This window comes from Podarcis vaucheri (genome assembly GCF_965113315.1).
Source record: "Podarcis vaucheri genome assembly, chromosome: 1".
NCBI classification, from domain to species: Eukaryota; Metazoa; Chordata; class Lepidosauria; order Squamata; family Lacertidae; genus Podarcis; species Podarcis vaucheri.
In genome coordinates this window covers 132790746-132816918 of record NC_138759.1, presented here as the reverse complement: position 1 = coordinate 132816918, position 26173 = coordinate 132790746, and the positions used below count along the sequence as shown (strand labels likewise).

The 26173-nt window shown below is 45.7% G+C and overlaps 1 protein-coding gene across 1 annotated transcript in view; it reads left to right on the top strand.

The window, feature by feature from the left end:
• KLF7 (KLF transcription factor 7) overlaps positions 1–26173 on the top strand; it is a 93625-nt gene that overhangs the window by 799 nt on the left and 66653 nt on the right. The window lies entirely within an intron of this gene.

Here is a 26173-nt window from a genome sequence, read left to right as displayed (position 1 = left end):
TTACTCCTGTGAAATCTCTTAAATGCAGGCGCTGGTAGAATCAGATTTTGTTTCTCGTTTTCTGTGATCTTGTCGTCCCCCCCCCCCTTTTAAAAATAATCAACACTGTCATAAATGTTATCAGTAGCCATGCAGTCCTGTTGAAAGCTGCTTGCATTAAATCCTAGTTCATATAGGGAGCATCTGAGGTCTGGTGGAAGTTGTTCTTTGGAGTGTGTTTTTTTTTCATATTACGTTGTGGTTCTGTTAATTTTTTCAAAATAAAAAAGTTGCTTCTCCTTTCATCGCTGTTCCCTTTAAAATAAAACGGGGGGGGGGATTGCTTTCAACCAGTGTTAACAACTAACAGCTGGTGAAAGCTGAATAGATTTTTCAGATTTTTTGCAAGGTAATTGGTGTGTCAGTTCCTTTATTGGAGAGACTTGATTGCAGAAGCCAAGGCACACAGTGCAATAATTTTTTAAAAAAGAAAATCCTTTGTGTTACTTCGCTTCCATTAAAAAAGAAAGCTTGTTTTCGCTTAGAACAATGACAGTTCAAGCGCACGCAGAAGAGAGTTTAGACAGCAAAGGGGTTTAGAAATACGACCAGAGATGGAAATTGGGTAATGAGGTTAAACCAAACTGATTGACAATACGGTGGAGAGATGGGGAATCCAGAGAGAGATAGCGGACTGGGTGTGAAATCTCTGATTAGCCTAAATATGTACAAAGATGGGAAGAGGAAATGACTAGAAACCAAATGTATCAGCTGGGATCCTTCGATACAGCTGGAAGGGCTTTTTTCATTAGGGCAAAATATGACCTAAAGTCGTGCTGCTATGAGTTGCCCTGCTGGGTTTGGTTACAAGTCTAAGATTATTTAGCCATTGTACAAACTACTGTGTCTTCATTTGGGGAGGGGGGAAGCCTGGCCTGTGTAGTTTAGGAGATAGGTGTAGATGAAGAAGCATGTGGCTGCAAATGTAACTTGCATACTGCACTCCCCCCCCCACCACTCCATGACAGCTGTAGGGAGAGTGAGATAATGAGGTGCCAGATTTTATCTTCCAGTTGTCCAAATGTTATTGATTAGCATGATTCTACAATGTACTTTTAAAGGTGTGTTTTGTGTGTGTTTAAGGAGACTGCACACGTGCTCTAGCTGTCTGCATCTATTGTTGGATATTATTGCCGTGGAATTGTTAACCACTTTGATAGTTGACCGGCATTATTTGTAGAGGGATCTCAGCCTTGAGTTCCTGCTTTCTTTCGGGAAAGGTTTTCTGGCAAAATACAGCGCTGGCAGGCAATGGGGGACAGTTCAGGTCTGCTTTATTCTTAAAGGAAGAGCAGCCTTTTGTTTGCCTGCTTGCTAGGCATAGCCATTGATGAGTCACATCTGGGTTTCTCCATGTTTCTCCTTTAAGGGACTGATTCAGTTGGAGAGGCGAATAATGCCCCACTTAACAGTTCTTCCAGTTTGCTTCCAACAGCAGTGCCCTTGCTGTTGAATCAGTTGCATATTAATAACAGTCTAGACAGTTCAATGCGAGATAATCTGTTGACATAGCCAGCATGCCTCAGGCAGATACTGTATGCTACACTTTGTGTGGTTGTCCTAGCGCACTGAAAGGAAGCTGACTCTTTTCTGCCACACGACTGCCAAATGCTACATTTAAAGGAGCAAGGCTTGTTCTTTGTATTTTAAGAACTCAGGTGTTTGACCTACATCCTTTAGTCCATCTTTGTTTCATAATCACACGAACCTTTCAATCGAACCATTTTTGTTTCTTACACGAGCTCATCGCGCTGTATCGTATTCTTTTGAGTTTTCCAAGTGCCCCATGTACATTATCTCATTAAACGTCACAGAAAGAAAAAGGAAAAAGAACCCAAGAGGCAGGGCCAGTGCACAATATGGTATGTCTTGGGAGGGAGGCAAGTTAGAGAATCGTGGCTCCTCTAAAACCTCAGTAAAGCTGAAGTGAGATTCGAATTCGGGACACCGCATTTCATTCCATTGAACATGTAGTCCCAAGTATGTCTACTTAGAAGTAAGTTGCATTGAATTCAGTGAGCTGTTCTCCCAGGTAAGTGGGTACTGGATTGTAGCCAAAGGCACTAAACATAAAAAATAGGATGGGTACAGGGTAAATGGAGCAGTGATTCAGCTGCACAGAAATAATTTGTAGACATTGGTGCCATGGTGGAAGGATTTTTGGGGTGGGGTGGCAGATGTCCAGTGGCCCTTTCAGCAGCCTGGGCAGGGGACACCCCTCTCCACTGCAGCAGGTCAGGCTTCTTATCACATTTTGTAGTAAGTGAGCGTTATCATCTAAAGAAGAGGGAGACATGAGACAAGCATGTCCACAGCCTGAGATCACCAAATGGACCCATTCTTGTCTAGGCACATGTTTTGCTTTCTCACTTTCCCCCAGGCACCACGATTTCCAGACATGTGTCCACAAAAATCACGACAAACAAGTTTCTAAGATTTTTTAACAGAGCAGGGCTATCGGCCATCAGCGACTCACTGCAAATTATGGACTCTTAGCTAACATCTCTTAGTAGGGTGACTTGTATGAATCTGTTCTTCTGTGGGGGTGTGTGGAGAGCTTGAATGTTATTGTTCTGTATAATACCAGTAAAAGATAAATAAACAGTTTGAAAAAGATAATTATAGCTTTGTTTTTAAAGGGAGCGCCGCCATGGAATCCTCATGCGCTTATGAAAACTGGGTTTTGGGGGGTTGGAGTGCAGCAAAATTGCCACAGTTGCTTTCAGTTTTACTGAAATTTATTCTAGGACAAGCCTTATTCATTTTATATCTCTGTGCTTCTGGCCTACCCTTTCTCCCAGTGGGCTGCCCAGGGCAGCTAACAACGCAGTAGAAAACCCCAACATTCAATAAAACTACCTTGGTGGGAGGTGGCAGAGGGGGCGAAGGAGAGAAGCAGGTGGGGGTGGGGCTCTGCTTCCTTTTCCCTTCCTGCTGTCCTCAGCATGGCCAGATCTCAGCAGCGTTTGAGAGTGGTCCTCCAGGGATTAGAATCACAGCATTCGTCCTCTACCACTCTATTCAGAAGTGAGCCCTATGGACTCCCAGGTATATGGGTCTAGGATTGCAGTTCAAGTGATGTTTGCAATTGATTCCAGACATGGATTCCCAAAGCGCAACTCTTTCAAAAAAATCCCCCACCATCCTTGGTTTGGTCCACTTCTTCCATCTTGGAGTTCCTAAATGGTGGAAGGTTACAGTTCTGTTATTGAAGGGCCGTGGTTGTACGAAGCTTCTTGCTAAAATGAAATCTTCAACCTTCAGCAGGTAATAGAACGAGGGAAGACTCTGGTTTGAACCTTAAGGTCTTAAAATCAAAAGAAGAGCATGGATCAGGCCAGATGCCCATCTGATCCATCATCCAGCTAATAAATAGGCAGTTCTTAGGCAAGCCACAGTTTCTGCCTGCGACATGGACATGGAAACATGAAGTCAAATTACAGAGATGTTGTAAGGATGACTGAGAGTGTGTGCATGAAATTGCTTCTAGACTACCCAGGAAAAGCACTGCGTAAATACTAAAGGCACACTCTTGGCAAAGGTGAGGTTGAGAACTTGCTTAAATCTCTCCCACTGAAATCCATGGGACTTCAAAATACTTACATCTGTGTAAGTTGCATTCAATAAAATATGCTTAGAGGTGCAGCTTTTGTGCCCCAGTAGACATTTGGTTGTGATTGACAGCTGTGGAGAACTGTATCTTTCTTCTGTCTCTCTGCTTGCCTGCCTACTGCTTTGCAGCAACTTTGTGAATACAGAACAGAAAAAGTTGTATGTAGTGTAGCTGTCAAGTGTCATAACCTAAAACCCCTATAGTACTGTGTCTGCAGCAATAACCCAAGACAGTTGCTAAATAATCGCTGGCTGTCACCCATCCTCCTTTCTGACACACACACACACACACACACTGCCGTTCCCTGTAGCTGAAGGAAGAGGAAGTTCTTAGGTCTCTGCTTCTGAGAATGTACAGTAGTTGCATGGAAAGTTACAATGAGGCAATTTCTGAATAACTTGTTAAATGTGGAGCAGGCAGACTCCTTTCGGTGGAAGAGAATTGATGTCCGTTGCGCGCTGGTTTTAAGCCAAATTACTTTGGCAGGGGCTGTTGGTGCATACCTGATAGCAAAAGGTGCGACATAGATTGGACTGATGGCTTTATTTCAGTAGGATTCGGCGGAGCAGAATTCCTTATGGAGCGGAATGAAAAATGTGAATTCTTAGCCCTTACAGAGTGAGCAAGTTTGGGGGTTTTGTTGTCGGAAGGATCATTTCGGCCGTTTCCAAATGCTCAAGGAGCCAGAGTAAGAGCCCCTCTGACTTCGGCTGGGAAGAGCTAAGTTTAAATAGAAGAGCTTTGCTGGTTCATAAAGTCCGTCTAGTCCTGTTCTTACAGCAGCCTGGACAGAGATCTCTGGGAAGCCCACAATCTAGATTCTAGACCCAAGCCCAATAGTTCTCAAGTCTCTCCTCTTGGTTGCTCTGAGCAGGTCATATTGTCTCCTCGCCCCCCCCCCCCCCGCCACCTTAGTCTGTCTGTCCTCAGATTAGATTTGTTGAAAAGAGCCAGCATCTTTGTTCGTGCAGATATTCCCAAGGCAGATTGTCAAATTCTTGTGCAAGACTGAAGCATCTCATTGCAACAGAAACAGGAGTGGGGCAAAGAGCAAATGGCTGTGTTGGACAGGATACTCGGCTCAAATGTTATCGCTTGAATGAAATTAAATATAGACTTCTAAGATCTTGAATGAACCTACGTAGAAGAATATTTCATGGACAGGAAACAGCTTGTTATCTGCCGCTATCCTGTGGCTGGGTGTTCTGTTGGGTTCAACACATGCCTTGATCATGCTTTTTAAAATTGGTTGGTGGGTTCAGAAAGTAAGCTTGGAATGTTTATAAAAGAGTGTGTGTGTATGTGTGAACTTTTGGCTGTGGTGTGAGATTGTTGCCTGCGATGTGGAATAATATGTTGGGTGCAGCTTACAATTTGTTCATTTAAATTCCTTATTTGCTCCAACTCCTGGTCTCAGCGCAGATCTTTAATAGCTCCGTGATGTGGGTGAGGCTCACAGCACAACACCTGAAAACTGGTTGCATTGGTTATATCATTGATCTGCTATCTGTTTCATGATCAGCTCATCTCCCACTAGCAAGCCCCTCGACTTTAATTTTAATGACACGTGTGCGTCCTATGTCTACAGACACTTATCGGTGTTTAGGATCCTTGCTCACAGAATCATAGGATTGGAAGGGACCCTTAGGGTCCTCTAGTCCAACCCCCTGCAATGCAAGAAACTCCATTAAATCAGCCATGGCAGATGGCTATTCAGCCTCTGCCTAGGACTTGCCGATCAGAAGGTTGGTGGTTCGAATCCCCGCGACGGGGTGAGCTCCTGTTGCTCGGTCCCTGCTCTTGCCAACCTAGCAGTTCGAAAGCGCATTAAAGTGCAAGTAGATAAATAGGTACCGCTCCGGCGGGAAGGTAAACGGCGTTTCTGTGCGCTGGTCTGGTTCGCCAGAAGCGGCTTAGTCATGCCGGCTCCCTCAGCCAATAAAGCGAGTTGAGCGCTGCAACCCCAGAGTCGGCCATGTCTGGACCTAATGGTCAGGGGTCCTTTACCTTTTACATGCCTTGCAACTTGAAGCCATTGGTTGGGGTTCTACCCTCCAGAGCAGGAGAAAACAAGCTTGCTCCATCTTCCATGTGACAGCCCTTTAGATACTTGAAGATGGCTATCATATCTCCTCTCGAGGATGTTTAAAACAATACCGTTCTTCCTGTTCTGCACTGTTATGTTTGGTATGTTCTGAAAGGGTGGGAAGAGGATCTCTTGTAATCATGGAATTTCACAAACACAAGAGATGGCTTTTGCACAGCACCCTTCCCTCCCTCCCCTTTTAGGCATGCTAAGGATAACCAGATATAACCTGCATGCTACACATGGGAACATACTTCTTCTCTGCTCCTTGACACTTTGGTGAGTGGCAGTTGGTCATGCTTACTCCAGTGGGCAGCAGGTCTAAGGTCCTTCTCTGTCCCTGCTACCTGAGAGCCTTTTACAGCTGGTGAGGCCAGGGATTGAACCTGGAACCCTTTCACATTCAAAGCCTGTGTTCTGTCACTGAGCCAGGTTCATATGATGGGGCGTCAGTGCTCTGTGTTGCTTCTTGTCCCTCACCAGGCTGAGCAGGAACAGAATAAATCTTGCAAAACAATCCCAATATATGCCCATTTGCTGCCTGCATATTTTACACAGGTTGCTGAATCCCAAATTCAGCTTCTCTTGGCACATAATTTTGGCAGTACTGGTGTGCAACTGCAGGTTTGTCTGTTTTCCTCCTGGGGTCAGAGGGTAAGTTTGACGCACAATTATGTGGTTTCAGTGGACACTTAGCAACAATTTTCACCATGTGCAAATGGGCAGCTACATGCCTTGCATAATACAGGTGTTTGCGGTGTATCTTGCAACTTGCTGCAGCCATAGTTATGTGCATTATTCTGCATCTAGTGTACATGGCATGATGACTCGCAGACAAGCACTGATCCCCTGTGAGATGTGCAAGTGGTCAAAAACAGAAAAATGTGGCTACAATGTTCACATTATAGGAAACATCAGGATGTGCACAGGTGTGTAAGTGATAATTTCTGTAATGTGTGAAAAGACTCTCTGTGTTGAGAAGCACATTGGGCTGGCTTGAGGTGGCATGATCTTTCCTTGGGTCTCTTCAAAACCACAGGACCTCCAGCATGAGGAATGAGGTACAGTATGAATGGACCAAGCTAATTCCAGGTTGTTGCTGCTCTTAAGGCAGATGATTTTTCAGACATTGTGATGGAAGGCCTGTTAAGTAAAAAAATGTTTGTTGGAAGGGAGGAGAGACCCTTTGCATTGGCCAGACTTAGTTTTGAATTGTATGTGATAGGCCAGGAATGGTTGGACCTGTGTCTCTTTCAGATCTTACTGTACTACAGTCACCCTGGAGAGTATTCAGGAGTGATGAGGGATGCAGCCCAGTGGCTCCTGGAGGACCAAAGGTTCTCTAGCCCATGGATGGACCTTCATTTTAGAGAACATTTTTTGTCTCCTCGTAGTTTCTGTTTTTATGCACACACACTTCCCAAATAACTAGGTGTGTGTCAAGTTAGCCAAGCGCTGACTTCATTCACACGGCACGTGGTACTTTTGCAGAGCTCTCCCTGAGTTCAGTGAGGCTTGCTTGAGAAAACGTCACGCTGGATTGCGTTGGTGGTTTTTTGTTTAAAATGGTCTGCTTAGTAGGTTCTCTGTGTTGACCAAAAACAACACAAGGATCATCCTATCTGTTGGGAATCAAGCCTTTATCAGGAGAAACTGGCCACTCTCCAGGCACCCGGCTTGATCTCCTGTTGACCTCCCTGTCTGCATTCCCCGGCAGGATACAGGCAAGGTCGCGATAGGCGATCCTTCTCGGCGTGAGAAGAACACCCCCCCTCTTTCCTGCCCCCCCCCCGGGCAGGGGAAAGAGATAGACAGAAACGTATTTACATGCCTTTATTTCTGTCTTTGCAGCGTTACAGAAAACATGACTGCTTTCTTCAAACTCCAACAGCCAAGAGACAAACTCCTCCTGTACTTCCTGTACAGCTCATATTACACTCTGAGCTAATTCCGGTGCCCTCTGCACTGTGAATTGACTGTCCCTCTGTTTCCCACGGAACAGTCCCAACATTCCCATTGATGTTTTGCTTTCAAGCTAGCAGTAGCTCGCGGCTGCATTGCTTCAATATCGTAACACTATCTACACACACTGGGCCATATTAACACACTCTCTTTGGCAATACACACTCAGGAGAAGAGAGAGAGAGAGGTCTAGAAAGAGCCTCTGTTCTACCTTACCTTCAGAAGGCTAACCTTGCCCTTTGAAACAAGAAATTTCAAAATATGCTTTTTCACGTGTCATACCGGCTGCAGGTTCTAAACACACTTCCTTGAGCGCAGTGGGACTTGCTTCTGAGTTAAGGTGCAAAGGTTTTTTTTCCTGTCAGTCCTATTGGCTGTTTGGGAGTAGCAGTCATAATTTTAGGGCAGCTCATATTTCCCCCTCTTGAGATGTTGCTGTAAAGTGATGGGAGAGGCTGTGAGGTCGTCTGGGGCTATGGAAGTATCACAATGGCAGGACTAATCTAGCACAACTCTGTTAGCCATTAAGCTGACTTATATTTGGCAGACGGGGCCATTTTGCTGGCCGGTTGAAAATTTTCCGCTGCTACTGGAAAGGAATAAATCACGGGGCGGAACATTCCTTCCTTCATGCCATTCCCCATTGTTCTAGAATAATGGCATACTTGGCCACTCCATAAACGAAACTCATCTCCTTTAATATTGCTATTTCATCTTGGTTCCAGTCACAGCAAAACACATTTCTAAGTGCTTATTGTACATCATGCCCCGCGAGAATAGCTTGCAGGAAGAGTTGACTTCCAAGAACAAGCAGCCACCTGTGAGCTATGGAGGATTGGAAATGGCTGTTGAATAAGCTAAAACACTTCCTGTCACACTTGAACACAATGCAGGATGTAAAGTAAAAGGGTTTAAGGTGATTTGTCTTTGACGTGTTTTGGCTGCAGAAACCCTGGTTACAAATTATGGTTTCTCTGCGTTACAAGTCTCCAGACCACCATGAGGGCACAAAGGACACAATTCCATGCACTAACAGAGCTATGGATTGCTGAAATACATTTGCTAAAAGACCTGTGGGAATATCTTCCATGTGAGCCTGCTTGAACTGTGGGATCCACAGGAGAGGGCTTGTTGTGCACCATTCAATCTTTTTAGACATCTTATTAGGTCTTGTAGATCAGAACTGGGTGAAAGGTAGGTCAGGATGTACCAGGATGTACCAACAATCTCTTGGTTGTTTGTAGTAGATCAGTAAGGGTTTCTGCCTCCCAATGATTTAACAATGCCAAGTAAAATTGCAAGAAAGGAAAAAGAAAGCAATACTGGCCTTGTGGGAATTACTTACTTGACTCTGTGGTCCTCTCCAGTGAAATATGAATATTAGTTGGTTTCCTTTGACTAGTTCTCTCTGCAGGTCCACTCGCCTGTTTCAGGATTTGTGTTCAAACTGTAAATTTGAAGTAACTAATCTATGGATTTGTATTTGTATGTGTTTATTGGACAAAGAAGATTGTCAGCTCAGGGGCAGTGTTAGAAACTCAGATATATAAGCTAGGCATCAAATGGCTCTTTAAACCAAGTTTACAGTGGCCAAAATGGAATGTCTAGTTGCCATTGTCTAGTTGTATGGAAGTGAGAGCTCAACCATAAAGAAGGCTGATCACCGAAGAATTGATGCTTTTGAATTATGGTGCTGGAGGAGACTCTTGAGAGTCCCATGGACTGCAAGAAGATCAAACCGATCCATTCTGAAGGAAATCAGCCCTGAGTGCTCACTGGAAGGACAGATCCTGAAGCTGAGGCTCCAATACTTTGGCCATCTCATGAGAAGAGAAGATTCCCTGGAAAATACCCTGATGTTGGAAAAGATGGAGGGCACAAGGAGAAGGGGACGACAGAGGACGAGATGGTTGGACAGTGTTTTCATAGTTACTAACATGAGTTTGGCCAAACTGCGGGAGGCAGTGGAAGACAGGAATGCCTGGCGTGCTCTGGACCATGGGGTCACGAAGAGTCGGACACGACCAAACAACTAAACAACAACAACAACGAGCCACTTGCAACCAAGAGAAGATGCCTGGGCACCAGGAAAGTGCCTGACATCTCCACCATCTGAAGCTTCATGCCTGGGGATCACTGGATCTAGACTGTTTTCTACAACCTGTAGAATTCAATCAATTATATAAAATCTGCACAATCAGAATGAATTTCAGGAACCAAAATGCTTTTTCTGTGAGGCCTGAGTAGGAGCAGTGAACAACGTTAATAGTCAATGGTTGGAGCTTGCCATCGCTTTGCCCACTGCCCTGCCCACAGCTGTGAAGAATATCCCTACATTATGAATGGTCTGTATCACCCTTAAGAAAAGGAGGTCAGAATAGGCCAGTATATATGTAGACTGCCCCTGGATCAAGTGACTTTTCTTCTCAAAGCTCTTCACTTAGCTCAAGGTTGTCATCTGAACTAGCCAGACATTCAACTGATAATCAATCACAGCCAGTCTGTCATCTGAAAAATAAGACTTTAGAGCTGTCTGGCCCCAAAATGGCACTTTGTTGTTGTTGTTGTTTAGCCCCTTAGTTGTGTCCAACTCTTCGTGACCCCATGGTCCAGAGCACGCCAGGCATTCCTGTCTTCCACTGCCTCCCGCAGTTTGGCCAAACTCATGTTAGTAACTATGAAAACACTGTCCAACCATCTCGTCCTCTGTCGTCCCCTTCTCCTTGTGCCCTCCATCTTTCTCAACATCAGTGTCTTTTCCAGGGAATCTTCTCTTCTCAAAATGCGCCTGGCCACCTGGCTAATTTTGAACACTCTTCAGGGGGTGCAGGAAATATTTTGCATCTTGCTCTGGTTAATGGATATTGGGAGTTCTATGAAAAACACTAAGTCTGTGGTGTCATGTTCAGGAGAGAGCCTCCTCAGTGTTGGTGCTGTACTTACAAAGTTGCCACCCAGGTGAGTCTGCTCGGGCTCACCTGGGGCCCACCCTATTCCCCCTGACTGTAATTTGTGTTAATTGCTTTTAATTTCTGACTTTTAATTTGTACCCTGCTCTGGGGCTTGCTGGTGAAGGGTGGGTTATAAATTTGATTATGATAATACTCCTGATTAATTTGAAATGCAAAAAAACCTGCCATGTTTGTTATGTTTCTTTGTTCCTGCTTTTTTAATAAGAATGATGAGCTAATGTGTTTTAACTTAAATAAAAAAATTCAACGGGTAGAATATTGGACTTGCACAACAAATGTCAGCATGGCCTCTAGCAAAACATCCTATATTGGTGTTTCCAGGCATACAGGGATTGCTTTGTTGTTCAGCTTTTGTCAGGATTTCATGCATCTTCCCTTGAGGCAAAGTTTCTGCCGCTAGAAAATCACGTTCTTCCTGTATTCAAACCTCAACGTTTTTTGTCACTGTTGGAAGTGTGATTCCTCCCTTCTTTCCTCCAGAGCAATAATTCTGAGCTGTGGCAGAATGTGGGAATTATTGTACAGCTATAGCACATTTTGTGCCGTTCGCTTTACCTGAGTGTCACATTTTAAATACGTTTAATTATGACTACAGCATAGCCAGGGACTGCTTTTATTGTGCATCGTGATTATGTTCCCCATGCCACCGTTCTGGGCTTGCCTTTCCTGAAACTGTGGGACAGCTCCCACTCTGCAAACTGCAGGCATTGCAAAAAAAGGCTTTTACCTGGAGTGGGAGAGGATCTCTCAGACGAAGGAGGTGCGATCTTCTCCTGTCTTGCTCCTTCTCTGCCTTGCAAATTGTACATGACTGCTTGGTTTGCGTTTGCTGAGTGTAAACAAGTAGGTGGAATTGATTTAACCTCAGTAGCTAAAAGTGGCAGAAATGGAGGGGCGTTGGGCCAAGGTGGTTAATGAGGTATGGCAAGGGGTTAAATGCATGCCAGTTCCTAGGGCTGGTGGCGATGGCAGAAGCATGTTTGCCTGCATTGGCAAGTCCTGGTGCTCAGTCCCTTATCTTCCTAAGCAGTACAGAACAGTTTGCAGGGATGTGTAAGTGATTGGCATGGGATTCTTACTCTGTCTTCACAATCCACAGTTGCCACTGGGCTGTGGATTCTCCAGGGTTCTAGGACGTGATGTGTCTTCATTCCCACATACTGTAATCAGTATTTGAAACTCGGATCTATAAACCAGGCACCAAAGGGTTACCAAGGTTACAGTCACAAAAACGGAATGTCTAGTTGTCGTTTTGGGGCCAGGCTGTGATTGATTATCAGTTCACTGTCTGGATAGTTCGCATGACAACCTTGAGCTAGGTTAAGAACTTTGAGAACTTAAAGAAGAAAAGTCACTTGATGCGGGGATAGTCCACATATATATTGGCCCATTCCAACCTCTTTTTCTTAATGGTGACATGAAACATTCATAATGTAGGGATATTTCCCCTTACTTTTTAGGAAGAAGAAAGTGTGTCTTATGGAGCGAAAAATACAGTATTTTTTTCTAGTAGGGCTGTTTCCCATACTATTTGGCACCATTGGACAGCTTCTAACACTGTTGATCACGCTCTCCTCTGCCATGAATCTGTCTGATCCTCTTCTAAAGCCATCCAAGTTGGTGTCCATCACTGCTTCCACAGGGAACGAGTTCCATAGTTTGACTCTGCTGGAGGACTTTCTTTTATCCCTCCTGAATCTTCCAACATTCAGCTTGGTTGGGTGTGCATGAGTTCTAGTGTTGCTCCGACACATAATACATCCCTGCAGAGGCAGCAGGAAATCCCTGGCTTACTCAAACCTTTGTTACCTTCTGAGTTTTTTGGGCTCTGTTTTGTGCTGTGCCACTGCCAGTTGTATTCCCTATGGCCAAGCGAAGGTGCAGGTCACTCCATGAAACCAGATGAAGATTTGTGTTGTAGGAGAAACAGGTTGCTTCTAAATCTGGAGGCCTGAGACCCCAAGCTCTCCTTCTCGTCTGGAAGCTTCCCCCCTGCCAAATCCCAGAAGTCTGGGAGCTAACTAGTACAGTGGTACCTCGGGTTAAGAACTTAATTCGTTCCGGAGGTCCGTTCTTAACCTGAAGCACCACTTTAGCTAATGGGGCCTCCCGCTGCTGCTGTGCCACCGGAGCACGATTTCTGTTCTCATCTTGAAGCAAAGTTCTTAACCCAAGGTACTATTTCTGGGTTAGTGGAGTCTGCAACCTGAAGCGTATGTAACTTGAGGTACCGCTGTATTAGAAAAGAGGATGGGAAAAGGCAGTCTCATTCCAAGGCTGCAGCTGCCCATTAAAAGCCGGTGTTAGACTGAACCCATCCTCAGAACAAATGGTATGAGAACTCTTAGACTCAAGTTGCAAATGTTTCTTCAACTGTAGAATGCGCTGTGCCTACTGGGCACAAAATGATAATGAAGCACAGTCGTACCTTGGTTGTTGAATGGATTCCGACTTCTGAAAACTTTTGACAGCCAAGGCGTGGCTTCCATTTGGCCGCAGGAGCTTCCTGCAGGCAATCGGAAGCCGCGTCGGACGTTTGGCTTCCAAAGAACATTTGCAAACCAGAACACTCCCTTCTGGGTTTGCAGCATTTGGGAGCCAAAACGTTTGAGACGCAAGGCGTTTGGGATCCAAGGTACAGCTTCTTTGGGTGGTAGGAAAACTAGCAACATTGGACATGTTGAAGGTTTTCTGCCTGCATAAGGAGCTGTCCCTTAGTTTGGAACTTCGGCCTTTACCGGATGAGAGCGAGAGCCGGTGAAACATTTGATAGTGGGATGAGGTTGCTAACGTGCTTTTTATGCAGCTGTGCCTATAGGATCAAGCTCATGGCTTGGAGATGCCCACGGGTCCCACCTGGTCACTGGGTTGCGCTGCCGCACCCGCAATGCTGTGGCAGTAACCATTGTTGTCGTTTAGTCATGCACGATTCTTCGTGACCCCATGGACCAGAGCATGCCAGACACTCCTGTCTTCCACTGCCTCCCGCAGTTTGGTCAAACTCATGCTGGTAGCTTCGAGAACACTATCCAACCATCTCGTCCTTTGCCGTCCCCTTCTCCTTGTGCCCTCCATCTTTCCTAACCTCAGAGTCTTTTCCAAGGAGTCTTCTCTTCTCATGAGGTGGCCAAAGTATTGGAGCCTCAGCTTCAGGATCTGTCCTTCCAGTGAGCACTCAGGGCTGATTTCCTTAAGAATGGATCGGTTTGATCTTCTTGCAGTCCATGGGACTCTCAAGAGTCTCCTCCAGCACCATAATTCAAAAGCATCAATTCTTCGGCTATCAGCCTTCTTTATGGTCCTGCTCATTATGGTCCAGCTGGACCATAAACAAGGCAGTGACCATAGGTTCTGGCAAAATCGTACGAGAACTTGCCAAAATTGTGTGAGATCTTGTGCGCTGTGCCGGTGGCAGAGGTGGTGCGCCGCCTCCTCTAGGGCTTCCCCAGCCCAAGGTGGCTGCCTCACCTTGTCTCATGTTTGGGTTGGCCCTGTGCTTTACTTTTCAATACATTGGACTCAGGCTGCCTGAAGGATTGCTTACCAGGTCAGCTTCTTGGATGGCTGTATTCTGGAACTGGAAGTGAAGGCCTTCTCGGTGGTGGTGCCCTGGCTAAACCTTGTTGGTATGAAGCAAACTCCATTTTATTTCTCAGGTGTTTTCAGTCCATGATGAACTTGGTTGTGGTTCTGTTCTCTCAGGCTGCTTTACTGTTAGCTGAGCTAACTGTGGTGCTTCTGTTGACTTGTATTTTGCTTTTGTGTGTCGCAAATCTTTCTTTAACTCAAGAAACAAACGATGGGCTTTGTGGGATAAATGTGACTCTTTGTAGACGGGCAGCTTACCGGGGGAGGGGAGCACTAGGAACATTCCATTTTATCAGCTCTGCTCTTTAAAATCTGTAACTCAAGGACATCCTTAATTATTCCAGAGAAAAAGAAACAAAAGTGGAAAAACCTCCATGATGTGAATTTTGAAACGTTTGTGTAATGTGTATGGGTTGCTTGTGCGTAAGTTGCCACCTCTCCAGGCTTTGTTGCCTTGCTAAACCTTTCAGTCTGGGCAGCCCTTCACTTCGTGGCTGCCTCAGTCGCTAGCAGAATCCGTCAGTGGGTGTTTCTTAAATCTTTTCCAACATAAAAGTTGTTTGACACCCAGTCTCCTCCTTCTCTCTCTGCGCGGAAGTCTTCTGCGCAGGGAGGGCGTGGGTAGCGGAGGACCCATGCTCTCCAGTGAAGAGTCCTGGAGCCCTCTCTCCGATTCCCCCATCAGCCCCCCTATATCCCAGGTGTTGCGCTGATTTGCTTCCCCATCTGCGGAGCTGCCTCTCTCCCTGCTGGGCCCTTCTCCAGCATCATTTGAGAGCCTTCCCTCCGCCTCTAGCTCTGATGTCAGTTCCCTGACAGTTTGCTAACCTTTTTTTTAAAGCATTCCCTCCTCCCCGCAATACCTGAGGAATGTAGGAGTTTGTTTTTGTCTTACATAAAATATTTTTGAAAGGAAATTCCCAAAGTGCAGAATCTTTGGCACTCTAAACCCCCCCACACTCTGCAGACATGATCTGCTCTCCTAAAGACCCACAAATCCAAGATCTTCATTCAGACAGGGCTTTGAATCGTAATTCCTAGTAAGATTTCAAAAGTGTGGTTTTTTTAATAAACATTAAAAGGACTGCAAGACCTGAGAGATAATGTTGCAATCAGAGTTCCCCCACAAGTTGTTCTTACGTGTAGTTTTTAAAAAGGGTTTCATTTGTGTGGTTTTTGTTTTTTTTGAGTATAACATAATTGTCAAGCAAATCTTGAATGTTTTAGCTCATTAGATGTGCTTCTATAGGTCCAATATATTGCGGATGGTTGCACTATGGCATGGGTAGGCAAACTAAGGCCCGGGGGCCAGATCCGGCCCAATCACCTTCTAAATCTTGCCCACGGACGATCTGGGAATCAGCGTGTTTTTACATGAGTAGAAGGTGTGCTTTTATTTGAAATGCATCTCTGGGTTATTTGTGGGGCATAGGAATTTGTTCATTCCCCCCGCCCACTATAGTCTGTCCCCCCACAAGGTCTGAGGGACAGTGGAACTGCCCGCTGCTGAAAATGTTTGCTGACCCCTGCACTATGAGGTCTGCCTATGTGTGTGGTCTCACTGAAGTCGAGATACTTTTTCGGCAGTTTCGTCATGGAAACTGCAACCAGGGGCAAATTTTGCAAACATGACGTCCGGTTCAGAGCCATTAAAACCAATGAGAGTTTAGTCATTGACTTCAATGAGGTGTGGATTGGATTTAGGGAATATCTGCTAGTCCTAACCATGGCAACCACTTTGGCTATTTTCTTGCCTTGTTTCAAAACCAGCTTTTTCCTCAAAGGGCTCACGGCTAGTCATGTGTCTTTTGTGCTGTTTCTCTCTCTCTCTCTCTCTCTCTCTCTCTCTCTCTCTCTCTCTCTGTGTGTGTGTGTGTGTGTGTGTGTAGCCATTTAATCTCGGAGTTGCTCTGGAAAATTTACATTGCCCTGAAAAGATTCCAGTCGCTAAGAGCTGCTAAATCAAACTCGTTGGTACAGAGAAGCAAGAAGGGGAGAGTGCAAAGGAGCATTTGATGCAAACCCCCCCCCCCAGCATCTTTCAAATATTGTTTTGTCTTTGACATATAGCGGCTAGAAAAGTGGTGCTAACTGTCTAATGGAAGCCTGGATGAGTGCCACCTAGGACAAATTTTGCACGTTACTGAGCAGATTGGAATGGCGATGAAAACCTGCCGTCAGGCGTTCTTGGTCCTTTTTTTAAAAAAACGCTGCATTTGAACATTAAATAATTATGGGTGCTGTGTGCACTTGCAGACTCGTGCGTTATTACTGTTTCTTTCAGGGTTACTATCTGGGCAAGGCTTTTCCACTCCCGTGTCCTTGCTAGGGTTCTGAAAGACAGCCGGGAGTGTGTTCAAGGCTCTGTGCCAGCCTCTTCTGCCAGAGTCTCCATGTTGTGTGACGAGAATGAGGAAACGGGAAGACGTCAAGTCTCCAGGGGCTGGAGGCAGTGGCTGCTCTCGCTGTACAAGGGTGGGAGACTGGATGTCTGATATTCACTGGGCTGTGCTTACTGGAGAATATAAGGCAGCGGTTGGCAAGGCTTACCGGGCATGGGCTGGATCACTCCCACAGAGATCCTCTGTAGGCTGGACCGCCGCAGTGCGACGCTGGAAATTGAGTTTGTGCATGTCCGCAGCGCCAGAAATCACTTCCGCGCATGCCCAGACCCCGAAAATCGCGCCTGTGCAGAAGCGATTTCCGGCATCTGGGCATGCGCAGAAGCGATTTCTGGAGACGCGGAAGAGAGTCCCGGCTGTACTGGTTTAGCACAGCGCACGGGGACTCGCCAAGTGAGCAGCTCGGTTGAGGGGTGGCTCGTGGCAGTGGCGTAGCGTGGGGGGTGCAGGGGGGGCCGGCCGCACCGGGCGCAACATCTGGGGGTTAGGGTTAGGGGGCGCGAATCCACAGGTTAGGGGGCGCAAATCCACAGGTTAGGGGGCACAAATTACTTGCCTTGCCCCGGGTGCTGACAACCCACGCTACGCCACTGGCTCGTGGACTGGTTAAACGGCCTCAGTGGGCTGCTTCTGGCCCATGGGCCTTAGGTTGCCGACCCCTGACATGAGGTTTCTGGGATGTTCACATGATTGTCTGCCCCCCCCCCCCATTAGATTAACCATGGAGACATTTTGGTTTGCTTGCTCGTTTGTCATTGTCAACTAAAATGGAAAAAGCAGTTGGTAATTTTGTGTGCGTAGGTGTGCAAATCTTGCCTGGTCGACAGCTTGTCTTTATTCTCACAGGTGGTCACCCAAAGGACTGTTTATAGGTACGATCTGTGGTTGATGTATGTTTGTTTGAAAGGAAGACCACATCCACGCCAATTCAGCATCGCACCAGCATCGCAACCTTCAGCTTTCCTGATGGAACAATCTCCCCTTTCCCCACCCCTCGTGGGTTGTTCTGGGGGTTCTCTTGAGCCTCCAGAGCAGATTTGGGAAAGGCGCAAATGATTTGCCGGGGGAGGAGAGTAGCGGGAAAGCCCTGTTGCCCTAGCCCAGTGTTTTTCAACCACTGTTCCGTGGCACACTAGTGTGCCGTGAGATGTTGCCTGGTGTGCCGTGGGAAAAATTGAAAAAATCGAAAGATTTTTTTTTAAAAAAAAGTGTCAAATTTTCGCCCCCTAGGCGGGCGCCGGACTGTGTCCACCCTATTTTCCATCCGTCCTGGGTGGGGATCAGATTGGATGGGATCGGATGAGAGCGGACAGGCGGTCCACTCTCATCCGATTCCCCATAGAGAGCAGCGGGGCTGTGACATCTCCCTCTCCGCACACAGTGGTGGTGTGCCTCGTGATTTTTTTCATGAAACAAGTGTGCCTTTGCCCCAAAAAGGTTGAAAAACACTTCCCTAGCCTAGCGGGAGTCCGTCTGCTGGTTTCTCCTAGCACCCCGGGTTGGTTGAATCCAGCCCTGTATGTATAAAGCACTCTTATACCACTTTTAACAGTCATACCTTCCCCCCAAGAACCCAGGGAACCAGTGTTAGAAACTGAGATATGAAAGCTAGGAGCTAAACGGCACCTTAAACCAAGGTTATGGGCGCAACAACATAATGTCTTGGTGCACTTTTTATTTATATAACAAAGAATACAAAATTTAAAATGAATGAACTGCAGTTAAAATATTATGTTCATCTTTCACATGGTCTAGTCCTTCCCCTAAAAGGGACGCGGGTGGCACTGTGGGTTAAACCACAGAGCCTAGGGCTTGCCGATCAGAAAGTTGGTGGTTTGATCGCCGCAACGGGGTGAGCTCTCGTTGCTTGGTCCCTGCTTCTGCCAACCTAGCAGTTCGAAAGCACGAGGTGCAAGTAGATAAATATGTACCGCTCCGGCGGGAAGGTAAACGGCATTTCCGTGCGCTGCTCTGGTTCACCAGAAGCAGCTTAGTCATGCTGGCCACATGATCCGGAAGCTGTACGCCGGCTCCCTCGGCCAATAAAGCGAGATGAGCGCCGCAACCCCAGAGTCGGCCACGACTAGGACCTAATGGTCAGGTGTCCCTTTACTTTTACCTAGTCCTTCCCCTGCCCACCCCCCTAATATTCTTAAAAGGGTCTCTTATCTAGTCTTCAGAGAGTAAATGGTAGTGGGGAGGCAGAAAAGGGTCTTCCTTTCCTTCCACTCTGCAGTTGTAAACTGAAATCTCAGGCACAGTACTGCACCCAGAGCTCAGAAGCTGCTTGCGCTCATAAAATTCCCCATCGCAAAATGCGCCTAGAACAATGGGGGTTTCAAACACTGCAGGGAACTGTAGTTTATTAATGTTCTAACAACTCTCCGAATCCCTTACAAACTATGGATTCCAGGGTTCTTTGAAGGAAGCAACGACTGCTAAAGGGGCATACGACTAACATCCTTTACCTGTATGGTGCAGGTGGGACCCAGGTATCCTTGAATTCAATGAGGTGTGCAAGAAAATGCACAAAGGATCAGGCTGTTAGTCTCTAAGGTGCCATAGTAAATGTTGTTTTTTACAGGGAGTTGGGCCGTGCCAGTTAATAGTCACAATAGACATATTTCTCATCCATAATTCCCTACTTATCAGAGACAGTTTTGTGACTACTGTGTTGACTGATCCTCTGTGATGGTAGATATGATGCTTCAGGCCTCCTTGCTAAAATATTTGTTGCTGCTAGATGTTCCTGTTTGCAGATAATCTTGATGTTTTAGGTTTTGTTCTGTTGTTTGAACGCAAGCAAAGTAAAATGCTTACTATCTTATCATATAAAGGGTGGCGCTGTGGGTTAAACCACAGAGCCTAGGACTTGCCGATCAGAAGGTCGGCAGTTCGAATCCCTGCGACGGGGTGAGCTCCTGTTGCTCGGTCCCTGCTCCTGCCAGCCTAGCAGTTCGAAAGCAGGTCAAAGTGCAAGTAGATAAATAGGTACCGCTCCGGCAGGAAGGTAAACGGCGTTTCTGTGCGCTGCTCTGGTTCGCCAGAAGCGGCTTAGTCATGCTGGCCACATGACCCGGAAGCTGTACGCCGGCTCCCTCGGCCAATAAAGCAAGATGAGCGCCGCAACCCCAGAGTCATCCGCGACTGGACCTAATGGTTAGGGGTCCCTTTACCTTTATCTTATCATATATAATATGAGAGAGAGAGAGAGAGAGAGAGGTGGGGAGGAGAGAGCAAGATATGGGTGCAATACATTGCGACTTGGAAGAATAGACACTTGAAAGCCAACTGATAATTTAATTGTTTTTGGTGTGTGTGTTGTGTGTGTGTGTGTGTGTGTGTGTGTTTGTGTGTGTGTGTTTGTAAGATGTGGGTTGAGAAGCATATGTAGGCACCTCGATTCTTTAAAGAAAGCCTTGATTGTGGCTTCTTTATTTGAGACTCAATTTACACATCACCTGAGCATATGATGGTCACCCCAAAACTCTGTATATCAGCATTTATAAGGGGCACTCACACGAGTCCCCAGCATTACAAGTTCAATTGCATATACAGGCATGGCACAGTGACCATGTGCCATTGATTTTTCAGCTGCTCTCTCATGGCAGGTGGCTTTTCGGCAGCTACCATGCTTCAGCGAACTTACCCTTGCTTCCTGCGGAATGGTTCAAAGCCAAACGTAAATATAAAGACCTGATTAAAAAGAAAAAGCTTCAGGCCCAAAGGGGGGAGTGGCAACGTTTATTGGAGGCCTCTCGAAGGAAGGACTCAGCCACTTTTTGGAAAATAGTCGCGAAAAGTTGGCAAGACTCCCCGATTGAAATTGATTATACTATACCAGTTGGGATTTGGGAGGCTCACTTTCTTTCTTTATATACATCAAATCAACATCTGCAGGCCCTGCCCCCAGCTCCGAGTGATATTGGCGCCGAATGGCCCCCAGTAGCAACTGAAGAGATCTATAGGCTCATCCAATCCCTTAAACCTGGAAAAGCACCCGGCGTAGACAACATTACACCGGAACTCCTCAAGGCTGATGTTGAATGGTGGGCTCCTGTGTTAGCTGCCTGGGTATCCTAGGAAGATGCCTCAGGGCTGCAGTTCTGGGACACGGAGGCGAGGCTCCTTAAGAAGTATTGGAAAGACATGAGCTGCTTCGGTTTCCCTCCTACCTCTTACTTTACATAAATATATATAAAATAGATCTGGGAAAAGTAAGGATGCCTATTAACTGGACCTGGATGTAGAATGCCAATGCTCTCTTCTGAATTTGTACCTCGGAGCCCTTGTGTCGACTGAGGGCAGGAGGAGTCTCAAAGTTACAACACACTTTACTTTTTCTTTGCAAATTGTGAATGGCAGGGAAGGTGGAGGAGGACTGTCAACACAGTAACCTTCAGCTTCTCCTTGGTGGCCTTCGAAGACATTATCTTGACAAGGAAGAGGCTAATAGTGAAGATCAGAGAGTCCAAGCTCATGTCTTCCTATCGCTTGCCAGCATGTGACGTTATGAGGCGCTTTTGCACATTTGCTGTAGCTGGCCACCTTACGCGTTTATTAAAACCACCAGTAACTTAAATCAGTGCTTATGTATTCAATTACGGCTGCAAGAATACTGATAGCCAGAAGTTGGAAATGGGAAACAACACCTACAATAATAGATTGGCAATCACTCCTGCTAGAGTACTTTCAATTAGCGAAGCTGACCGGAAAAGTCAGAGGAGCCCTAAATCAAAAAATATTCAGAGAATGGAGACTATTCAAAGAATATATTATCCTAGCAGAACTGAATGATACTTGTATGTAATAAACAAATGGAATAAATATACTAGATGAATATACAGGAAAAGTTATAAAACTGTGCGATAAAATTAAGACAATAGAAAAAGTACAACGAGAACGATCGGAAATTTCTTTCAGACGACACTATTAGAAAAGACAGGATGTTATAATCAACATTCATTCCTCATTGTTAACTCTTGCTTTTTATTTTTATTTTCTTTATCTTTTTCCTATTATATTTTTGCATTTAATTTTGTTTGTTTTTTTAAAAAAGATATTTATTGAAGGTTTTTAAAATATAACAAAAAAGAAAAATAAACATACAAAATAGAAAACAGTTAAAAACACACATTAATTTTCAATAACATAACTTCCATACATTTATTTCCTCGGACCTCCTCATACCTCCCTTCTTTGTATTCCAGTTCAATTTGTTAGTTCAGCAAATCCTTACCATTAAAATTTTACCCATTTGTGAAACCTTTTTTTTTTTTCATATCTCTTAAAACATTACAGCTGGAAACCACTTAGTTTCTATCCAACATCCTTCTAACATTCATTAATTTTACAATGTCTCTGTAAGTAGTCTTTGATATTTTTGCATTTAATTTTGATGTAAGTGTCTGTAATATATATGTAAGATGATCTTTTAAATCAATAATGATGAATTAAAAAAAGTAACTTAAATCAGTTTTGGCTTTGCCTTGGTTACATTTGGAGAGATTTCAGGCAGTTTTTTATTTCTTAAATCGAGGGGTCCTGCCCTTCCGCTGCCATTGCCTCCCATATCTGGTGGGAGGAGCACCCATGGGGGGGGCACCATCTCTTGGGTTTATGCCGCCTGAGTTGGCCGCCTTGAGCTGGGGAACCTTAAAACTGAGAATTGATGAACACCGCCTGCCCACCAGCTATAAAGTCCGCGAACGGAACAATCTTGGAAAGCTACCAGCGGCCTCAGACATAGAAATTATCTTTACATAACTTCAAGGTGACACAGTACAAATTCCACTTTCACTGACCTCCACCTTGATTTGCAAGATCGTTTACTCAGAACTTTGCCGGCTAATCTATATTCTCTCTTGAATGCATCCATACCATAAATCTGCCTAGTTACGCAGGCAACGCTGCTTTTTTCCAAAGAAGATAATAAAACATGAATCCACCGCCTTCAGTTTTGAACCAGACCATTGTAAAAACGCTCTTTAATACCCGGTTAGTTTCTCAGTCTTTCACTTTGAAATCTGTGTAAATATGGGTGTTCTGCTTTTATTAAAGATGGCTGGGATTCTTGCATAAGTATCCCATGCTCAAGAAGACAAGGAATGCTCTTATTGTGTACCAGTGAAGGTCCTGTGTGAGTGCCTGGAGGCGGTTGGAGGATGGATGGCGGCTAACAGATTGAGGTTGAATCCTGACAAGACAGAAGTACTGTTTTTGGGGGTCAGGGAGCGGGCTGGTGTGGAGGACTCCCTGGTCCTGAATGGGGTAACTGTGCCCCTGAAGGACCAGGTGCGCAGCCTGGGAGTCATTTTGGACTCACAGCTGTCCATGGAGGCGCAGGTTAACTCTGTGTCCAGGGCAGCTGTCTACCAGCTCCATCTGGTAGGCAGGCTAAGACCCTCCCTGCCCGCACTGTCTCACCAGAGTGGTGCATGCTCTAGTTATCTCCCGCTTGGACTACTGCAATGCACTCTACGTGGGGCTACCTTTGAAGGTGACCCGGAAACTGCAATTAATCCAGAATGTGGCAGCTAGACTGGTGACTGGGAGTGGCCGCCGGGACCACATAACACCAGTTCTGAGAGATCTGCATTGGCTCCTAGTACGTTTCCGAGCACGATTCAAAGTGTTGGTGCTGACCTTTAAAGCCCTAAACGGCCTCGGTCCTGTATACCTGAAGGAGCGTCTCCACCCCCATTGTTCAGCCCGGACACTGAGATCCAGCGCCGAGGGCCTTCTGGCGGTTCCCTCATTGCGAGAAGTGAGGTTACAGGGAACCAGACAGAGGGCCTTCTCGGTAGTGGCGCCCGCCCTGTGGAACGCCCTCCCATCAGATGTCAAAGAGATAAATAATTACCTGACATTCAGAAGACATCTTAAGGCAGCCCTGTTCAGGGAAGTTTTTAATATGTAACGCTGTACTGTTTTTAACACTGATTGGGAGCCGCCCAGAGTGGCTGGGGAAACTCAGCCAGATGGGCGGGGTATAAATAATAAATTATTATTATTATTATTATTATTATTATTATTATTAATAAGAGTTTCGTGAAGTTGGCCCAAACTGGCTGAGATAAGTGCTCCTGTCGTGAAGAATGCATTTCTGAGCTCAGCTCAGGATGGTGCCCTAAGAATGTGACCTTTTAAAAACGTGATGGTGCATAGCAGGAGAGCTTTGAAACGCGCCTATCCTGACAAGCATCAGAATATTTAGCAAGAGTGGTAAATAAAGTCGTACCTTGGATCCGAAACGCCTTGGTACTCGGATGTTTTTGCTCCTGAAAGTCGCAAGCCAGAAGTGAGTGTTCCGGTTTGCAAACGTTCTTTGGAACCCGAATGTCTGGTGGGGCTTCTGCAACTTCTGATTGGTTGCAGGAAGTTCCTGCAGCCAACCAGAAGCCGCAGTTTGGTTTCCGAACGTTTCGGTAGTTCATCAGGGATTGGAAAACTCGAATGTTGGTTCATGCTATATCTGTTCATAGTATGAAAACATCTATGGCAACATTTGTCTTGTTAAAAGGGCAATGATTGCATTTCTGAGCATTCAACAGACTGGATGGAATCTATTGCGTTGATGAACCTGAAACACTGATTTCAAGATCAGCTGGGGAGGGGATGTTATTGGTGGAATACTGCAGGTTAGTGATGCTGGTACTCCTTCACTGGAGTATTCTAAAGCGTTCCTTGGCACGGGATTTTAAAAAATGCTGGTTAGTCCTCTTGGCTATTAGGGATTGAGGTTTTTCCTTCACCCTACTATGTTGCACCGGGTCTTTGTGAAAAGACCCTCTTGTCCACTGCTAATCTGTCCTTAAAAGGAGGACTTGAAACTTGTCTGCTTATCGCAGGAACACTAATAGTGGTGTGTGTGTGTGTGTGTAGAAAGCCAATACAGTGGTGCCTCGGGTTAAGTACTTAATTCATTCCAGAGGTCCGTTCTTAACCTGAAACTGTTCTTAACCTGAGGTACCACTTTAGCTAATGGGGCCTTCTGCTGCCGCCACGCCGCCGGAGCACGATTTCTGTTCTCATCCTGAAGCAAAGTTCTTAACCTGAAGCACTAATTCTGGGTTAGCGGAGTCTGTAACCTGAAGCATATGTAATCTGAAGCGTATGTAACCTCAGGTACCACTGTATATTTTATACCTGGCAACCAATGCACCCCTTTGGCTTCAGGTGGTACCTGGGTAGACAAGTCTGAAAAGCCGGGGACACAAATTTTCACAGTCCTCTAGTCCTCTAGTGGCTAAGGCGGCTCATTCACCAAAAGTAATGTATTTAGTGTATGGGACGCGGGTGGCGCTATGGGTTAAACCACAGAGCCTAGGACTTGCCAATCAGAAGGTCGGTGGTTCGAATCCCCGTGATGGGGTGAGCTCCCATTGCTCGGTCCCTGCTCCTGCCCACCTAGCAGTTCGAAAGCACAAAAGTGCAAGTAGATAAATAGGTACCGCTCCGGCAGGAAGGTAAACAGTGTTTCTGTGTGCTGCTCTGGTTCACCAGAAGCGGCTTAGTCAAGCTGGCCACATGACCCGGAAGTTGCACGCCGGCTCCCTCGACCAATAAAGCGAGATGAGCGCCGCAACCCCAGAGTCGGCCACGACTGGACCTAATGGTCAGGGGTCCCTTTACCTTTACCTGAAGGTGTATACTCAGTTCTGACCAAACTAAACCTGCTAGAGCAAAATATATATCAAAAGTTTGGTCAGATTGTGTCCCATTCTTTTTAGACTCTTCTGCTTATGTACCTTCTGAAGCCATAGGGGTGGTTAACAGGTGTGGATTTTTTTCAGCTCTCCTTCCCCACTATAAAAGTGAGGTTTTGGTGAAAAAAGACTAACCTGTTGCTTTTTAAAGACCGGTAACTGTGACGGGCAACAAAGCCCAGGCTGAAAAGCTCCCATTGTCTGTGGGCCACAGATAATGGCATAACTTACACCTAAGTACATATAATTGTCGCATTGTCCCTTGTAGCAGGGTTTCTGTCCTTGTTATGCTTAACTATTAAAAATGTGTACATTGGCCCAATGTATTGTCTGAATAGTAGGAGTTAATTAATAATAATAATAATAATAAGAAGAAGAAGAAGAAGAAGAAGAAGTGAACTCTGGGAGCAGGATGAAATGAGTGGGGATGAGAAATGGAAAGATGCAGCCTCAAATAAAGTACCATATTTTTTGCTCTATAGGACTCACTTTTTCCCTCCTAAAAAGTAAGGGGGAATGTGTGTGTGTCTTATGGAGCGAATGCAGGCTGCGCAGCTATCCCAGAAGCCAGAACAGTGAGAGGGATTGCTGCTTTCACTGCGCAGCGATCCCTCTTGCTGTTCTGGCTTCTGAGATTCAGAATATATTTTTTTCTTGCTTTCCTCCTCCAAAAACTAGGTGCGTCTTGTGGTCTGGTGCGTCTTATAGAGCGAAAAATACGGCACTTGTTTCTCTTCTTTCTTCTCCATCTCAACAACTGTAAAAAGCTGCAACATCATCTAGACTGAGATCCAAATGAGGTT